This window comes from Juglans microcarpa x Juglans regia, chromosome 3D (genome assembly GCF_004785595.1).
Source record: "Juglans microcarpa x Juglans regia isolate MS1-56 chromosome 3D, Jm3101_v1.0, whole genome shotgun sequence".
Taxonomy (NCBI): domain Eukaryota; kingdom Viridiplantae; phylum Streptophyta; class Magnoliopsida; order Fagales; family Juglandaceae; genus Juglans; species Juglans microcarpa x Juglans regia.
Genome location: NC_054598.1, coordinates 27,720,617 through 27,728,314, shown reverse-complemented (window position 1 = coordinate 27,728,314; position 7,698 = coordinate 27,720,617). Strand labels below are relative to the sequence as shown.

General features: G+C 38.0%; 1 long non-coding RNA gene across 1 annotated transcript; it reads right to left on the bottom strand.

The window, feature by feature from the left end:
* Nucleotides 1-1,044: 1,044 nt before the first annotated feature.
* On the bottom strand, nucleotides 1,045-1,278 carry LOC121253913. The gene is made up of 2 exons (XR_005938529.1): nucleotides 1,228-1,278; nucleotides 1,045-1,142 (listed from the first exon to the last, which is right to left on the bottom strand). It is a non-coding gene; the product is annotated as an uncharacterized LOC121253913 (long non-coding RNA).
* Between the last annotated feature and the right edge of the window lie 6,420 nt (nucleotides 1,279-7,698).

The following is a 7,698-nucleotide window of genomic DNA, read 5'->3' as shown; positions in this document are numbered from 1 at the left end:
ACTTGTACTCCAACAAGTTCAAAAAATATCAACAATTTCAAAAAACTCCCCACATCCCCATTATTGGAGGATGGCTACGCATCTCCCGGAGTCTCCTGTTGAGACTCCCTCTATGACTCCAATTCTATAACATGATTATTCAGCCTGTCACATTCATTAAAATAAGCTTGCATTTTTGAGACATCACTCATATATGACTCAAGTTTCCTCTTGAAACCCTCCACCTCCACCTCAGCCTTGTCTTCTCATTCTCATCCCCAAGTCGTATAAACTCCCTATTGGACAACAATGATTAAGATGGTTCAGGTATAACTAAGTGGCCTAAACCTCTAGCATAGCCCGATCGAGATCCCAAAACCTCCTTGAACACGGCATTTGCATTTGCATTATCATCCCCCACATCTTCTGGTGGAATCTTATTCAATAGCTCAACCATCATATTCTGCATTAGAATATAAGCATATCAGTTTTAGGCATTATAATGGATTCATCTCTACATATTTCCAGCAAAAAGTAAACGGTCCAAACTGTTTTCACTCACGTAATTCAGTTCAGTAGCTTCAGTGACAAGTCTCCCCTTCTTTGTAGACCAATGCACCTCTTTATAAAAAGCAACATAATTTTGAGCTTGTTCCCGCTTCAATGAATTTACAAACCTTGTTAGTACATTCTTGTATATGAGTTAGAAATTAAACACAAAAAGAAGTATGAGTTTATGCTTTTACCTTTTCCTCCATTAGCCTAACAAAAGACTTCCTGCCACACGTGTGATTTATAATTTGATTGGACCTATTATGTTTGTTCCGCCTTGATAGGTTCTACAATTTAAACAAGTTTTTGAATATTATTATTGTATGAAATGATAAAACCTTTAATAACTAATTAAAACTAGCTAATAAACTTTAAAGAAATAGCTTAAGGAAAGTTGTTACCTTAAAGTCTTCACTTGCCCATCTTTCACACAAACATATCCAAACGGCTTTGTCCACCAACTTTGTCCCTCTAGAAATTGTAGCTTAATGTGTATCACACTCCAGGTACTTGCTGTGCAGTAGGTAGTGAAAATCATTATATTTTTGAGCAATTGCCATTGCCACTGTCTCTTGAAGGTTGCTTTTGGTCCAATCTAATACAAAATCAGCCTATTAAAAACATTGACAGATTATATAAAGTTAAGTAAATACATGTGGATTCAGTAGTTTTTGCCTTATTTGACACAATTCTTACTTGGACATGATCCATTAGCTCATCCTTGTTCTGTTTATCAACATAACTCCAGCTTGCATGTCGCATGTCTACATAAAATTTCACAATCCAGGTCACGCTTGTTGAAAGCATCGTCAAATTTTGACATGATACTCCTATTTGGCCATCCCTAATTTCCACTGCTATTTTGCCAAATTTGAGAATGAGGTCAAATTCTGTGCTTCTAGCTAGTCCCCGTCAACCTTTTTTTTTGGATGGAGCTAGAGAAGAAGACCACACAATTATAATAATATGTTTAACACAAGGATAGTAACTGCTAATCTATTTAATATTCCTAGTATCAAACCAAAACACATGTAAAACAAACTATACTATACCTGCAGGTACATCAATGTTAGACATTCAAATCTCATTAGCTGGAATGTCACCTCCTCAGGGATCTAACTCGATCCTTAAGTGGAGGGCGTCTGAAAATGAAATTGTCTCGTCTCTCAGAATGCAAGCTCGAGGTTGTGTTTTTGCTCCTCTACCACGAGCTACGACGTGATTGCCAGCACGCTCACCTCATGAATTTTTGGTTCCACTCATAGGCTGCACCATTATATAACCAACCACAACCCAAGTTTGATTTAAGATACAAATAATGGACAAAATAGTATGAACTATATGCGTTACCAACCACAAATTTGTACAAGAGAGTGATTAGCCAGGTGACAAAAGAGTCCATTTATAAGTATATATAAAGATACTTATATCTGTATGCACTATACAGATACAAGTATCTAATAATGTCTAAAAACCGAAATAGCACCCAGCTTTACCCAAAGTGTAGAGACCTACTTGAAATACCAAGTATAATATGTTTCTCAAATGTAAACTGACAATTTCAAATAAATTATTAAAGTACGAAGTCCTGGCAGTTAGTGCTTATAAAAGAGTGCATGATCTTCTCATTAGCAAGGACCCTAGTAGTTGAAGCTCAAAACAAATATACTGCTAGATAAATATTCAGAGAGCCCAGCTACTAAATGATTAAAAAAAAAAAACAGATTTCACATGCATATAGTCCTACCATCGACACTTTTTGAGTGCTTAATAAACTTATGAGATTTGTTTCAAAATCGTAACCCATCCCCAGATTTTGTAAAGCTGAACAATTGTGTTTCTTGCGAACCCAACCATATTATTTGAGACCTTTACAAATATCATTACACATTATTTGATTAACCCATTGTTGAGCAGTGGAGATTAAAGGTAATGGAGGACTTATTGGGTTTCTTGGTGCTCAGAGAATATCCTGGCCTCTACCGAGTGCATAACTATGTCGAACTTGGTGTTGCTATAGTTTGGAATCTGCAGTCGTTTCTTAGATAACCCTCAGTTTTCACAATTGCAGAGTGAGAATCTTAGTCTTCGACATGGTGAAGGAAATAATGTAACTAACCATCAATCTAACCATGTATTCACTTGTACCATGGTAAATGGATAGTAGCAGGTATACCAACCCTCATACAGCAGTCTGAAGAGACTGTTCTTTGAAACTAGAGCCAAATTATTTCAGTTTCCTACGTAAATGAACCCCCTTTACCTCACCTTGCTATTGACCTCAGTTTCCAGTCAAGTTTTGCATGAATAGTACTTGGGCAACACAGTTTGGTTGGTCATGAATAGACTTGTTTTTGCATGGATACTACTTGGGCAAGACTTTTTGGGCCATTGGTAATTATTTTGGCCATAATGCAATAGTAACAATTGCTCCATTTATATAGCTGGAATTGTAATGTTACTGAAGCCTACCAATGACCCCAGTTTCCCATTGATGGCATTTACATTATTTCATTTTATTTAGCTCCAATTTCATTGTCTATTTCTAAATTTCATCTCTTAGGTTTATATTATATACATGAAGCTCTTAACGAGATTATTACATTTAATTGACATCAATCTAAATTACACAATGAACCATTGTCACCCATTAAATAGGAAAAATGGTCAACTTAAATGTCAGAAGAGAAGTTTCCCGAAAAGCATTGTTTATTAGATTTTTAATTTTCTATTCTTTTCACATTAAACTAAGTCTACTATATGGTGCTGGTCAATGTTATACGAGATATCTAAACATGTATATGAAATCTTACAAGTTCTGCTCCTAGAAAAAAATATCTCAGCACTTATGGTTTTTTTTTTTTTTTAAATTTTCGTGATGTTTTTGTTTTTTTGATAACAAAACCATGAACTTCATTAATCAACAAAAAAGGATTACATACATAAATCAAACCACAAGGTTTGAGATAAAAAGTCTAGAATACATTCCCTCCACATAGTAATTCTACGAACCTTTCTTGCATAATGAGCAAGACAATGAGCAGCCACGTTTGCTTCTCTATAAACATGTTGAAAACCACATTCCCTAAAACAAGATGACAACTTTTTAATCTCTGAATAAAAACCACCAAGCAGTGAATTAGCCATGCTGTCCTGTTGAACTGCTTCAATTGCCAAGAGACAATCACTCTCCACTTGAATCTTATCTATTCCCATACTTGCACACAGCTGAAGGCCATGAAAGAGAGCAATCACCTCTATGTGCTCTGGTTCAGCAACATCCCTCTCTAAAAAGCTTGCAGCCGTGAGAACACTACTCGAGCTATTTTGCAGAATTGCACCCGTCTCAGCTTTCCCAGCACCATCAACGTTCAACTTGAGCATGTCTGGATCCAGAGGCTTCCATTTAAACACATCTCTCATTTGCATCCTTGATTGTTTCTGAGCTTTCCTATTACTTTTCAGTAGTGAGATTGCATGTGCAGCAACCATATGAGGAGGAAGGAGTAGCTGCTCATGAAAGTAATTATTCCCCCTATACCAAAACCCCCACGCCAAAGCCAAGAAAGTAGCCACAATGTCATACTTTTTAGCGTCACAGAGACCAAAAGCCACCTCAAAAATATTCAAATAATTATCAATAACAAAAGCAGGAAGATAAACAGTCCAGGTCCTCTTTAAGTGCACACAGCTAACCAAAGCATGGTATAAACCTTCTCGTTCAACATTACACAAGCTACAGATCCCATCATTTGGAACATGCTTTCTTAGGAGATTCTCTTTTGTAGGCAAACCATCCTTGTAAGCACATCAAGCAAAAATCTTAATCTTATTGGGCACAGGCATTTTCCATAGCTGTTTCCACACTACTCTTTGGGCACTTTCTGATGAGGACTCAGCTTCTTGTGTACCTTGCTGCTCCAATATAAACTTGTAGCAACTTTTAACACTAAACAAACCATTAAAGAGAGCTCTAAGTTTACTCACATCTCAAGTTCTAGAGTTTGCACACAAAAGGGAACTCACACAATCATTCCTGTTGTCTTCACTAATCACATTCCCTTTCTTAACTAGAGCATTATGACTCGAGATCCATTTATCAAGCCAAATGTTAACAGAATTACCATCACCTATCTTCTATCTACATCCCTCCACCACCAATTTCTTGGCTTCCCAAATACCACGCCACGTATATGAAGGAGAATTGTCGAAACCAGCCTGTAGAAAACTTGGAGCCGAGAAGTATTTGGCTTTGAGCAACCTATGCAGTAAAGTATTTTTGTCTTGAAATAATCTCCACCCTTGTTTAGCTAACATTGCCAAATTAAAAACCCTCAAATTTTTAAACCCCATCCCCCACGACTTCCTTACACAAAATTTGTTCCAACTCAACCAATGTATTCTCCTCTTATTTTTCTTTTTCCCCACCAAAACCGAGCCATCATACCCTCTAATTCCGCACACAAAGTTGAAGGAAGAAGGAAACAACTCATAGTGTAAGAGGGTATAGAAAGAGCCAGGTCCTTTAACAATACTTCCTTACCCCCCTGTGAGAGTAACTTCTCCTTCCAAGTTTGTAATTTCTTCCAAACTCATTGTTTGATGGATTGAAAAGATTGAGCTTTTGACCTCCCAATGATTGGTGGAAGACCTAAATACTTCTCAGACTGTTGTAGTTCAGAGTTTCCCCACAAATGTTTTATCTCCTCTTGAACTCTCCTTGGCACATTAACACTAAACACCATGGCCGTTTTTTCACGATTGATTCGTTGGCCAGAAACAACCTCATACTTCTACAGGATAGCTTGAACTCCCCTATTCTCCTCTACCTTAGGCTTGCAAAACACCAAACTGTCATCCGCAAAGAGCAAATGAGTAATTTTTGGAGTCCCTCTACAAATTTTTATGCCGAAAATATTTTGTCTCGTTCTAGCATCTTTCAACAAAGTAGTCAGCCCCTCAGTACACAAAAGGAATAGATACGGGGACAAAGGATCCCCTTGTTTAAGTCCTCTAGATGGAATAACTGGACCCGTAGGCTCACCATTAATAAGTACATAGAAAGGCACAGAACAAACGCACATTATAATCAGATTGACAAACTCTTGACTGAATCCCATCACATCCATAATGGATTTCAAAAAGCCATACTCAACTCTATCATACGCCTTACTCATATCTCATTTCAATGACATAAAGCCATTTTTGCCTTTTTTCTTAACTTTCAAAAAATGCATTACCTCACAAGAAATCAATACATTATTAGTTATTAAATGCCCTGGTACAAACACGCTTTGACTTTCCCCAATAATGTCAGATAATACCATTTTCAACCTATTTGAAAGGACTTTAGCAATTAACTTATAGACCACGTTACACAAACTTATAGGCCTATAATCAGCCACTCGAATAGGAGACTTCTTTCTGGGAATTAAGGTAATAAAAGTGTGGTTCAAAGTTGAAGGGAAAGAACCTGAATTGAGAGCATGCAAAACTACTGCAGTAACTGAAGACCCTACCACATGCCAATATTTTTCTAAAAATATTGGAGACATACTATCTGGGCCTGGGGCTTTGGAAGGGTTCATTTGTTCCAATGCTTCTTGACTTCAACTTTAGTGTATTCTCAGCTTAACTCTTCATTCATGTCTAAAGTGACTTGGCCTCTCAAAGCGTGTAGAAATTCTAGTGAAGCACTCGGATTGGCAGTAGTAAACAAGTCTTTAAAATAATCAAGGATCACCTTATCTTTACTAGACCCCTCTTGCCACTGCCCACTATCATCTTGAATCCGCACCAACTTTTTCTTTCTTTTCCTTTGTGAAGCTTTCATATGAAAGTATATCGAATTCTAATCACCTTCTTTTAACCATAACGCTTTTGACTGCTGTCGCCACATAACCTCATCCCTCTCCAACCAGATTTGTACGTCATCTCTTGCCCTGTTCAGCACAAAAGTATCAAACCAATGACTATCTTCATACAGCTTTTTTAACTGCATTTTTGCTTGCTGTAGCTTCATTTGAACATGACCAAAATTGTTCCTATTCCAGGCATGCAGTTTCACCCCACACTCTTTAATCATCCCCACTACCTCCTCCATAGTTGACTGGGAGCTACTTCTTTTCCATTGCTCTTTAATAATTTCTTCACAATTTTTATCCCCCACCCTCATTTCATCAAATCAAAAGAGTCGTCTAGTTCTAGAAATCTAAAACTCCCCTTCCAATTGAACCCAAATGGAAAGATGGTTTGAACATGCCACAACACCGTGACTTACTCTAGTAGTTGGAAATAAGTTACACCAAGCCAAATTTGCTAGAAACCTATCAAGTCTTTCGCTAACACAATGACGTCCCACCCTTCTATTAGACCATGTAAACTTGTAACTAGTAAAGCCCAAATCATGCAGACCACAATCCTCCACAACATCCCGAAAGGCTTCTAACTGTCTCTTAGGTCTGGGCTTGCCTCCCTGTTTTTCATGTTGAAACATAATTTCATTCAGGTCCCCCATCACTAGCCAAGCCTCCCCATTTGATCGACACAGACCCTAAGGAGATCCCAAGTTCTATAACGTAAATGTGCCTCAGGGTAACCATAAACTGTGGTTAGAAACCATTTACCCCCATCCACTATAGCATCATTAACAACGACATCAATGTGACATGAAGAGTAACTAAGAACCATTAAATCAAAATTCCTCCCCCATAAGAAGGCAATACCCCCCTTCTGTCCAATAGCACTAACAGCTAAACAATTCGGTAAGCCAATCTGATACTTACATTTTTCGACTTCACAACCACTGAGATGCGTCTCTTGCAGAAACAACACATTGGGCCCTTCCCTCTTGACTAAATCACAGAGGTTACGAATGCCCCGTGGGTTCCCAAGCCCACGAGCATTCCAGCATAGTGTTTTCATGGCTATCGGCGGTGTTGTTAAATAGCACTGCCTATAGCACTGAAAATTCCTCATGAGTTGCATTATCACCGCCGAAGCCATTATTCGTAGCATTGTTTTCAGACTTTAGCTTCTTCCCAGTTGACCGTAAAGCAGCACCTTCCTCTCTCCTTTGTTTTCGTTTCTTAGACCCCACAGAGAGATGACCTTCGAGATCGGCAGACTTAGGTTTTGTCCCTTCATTTCAAAATGACGAAACTCTAC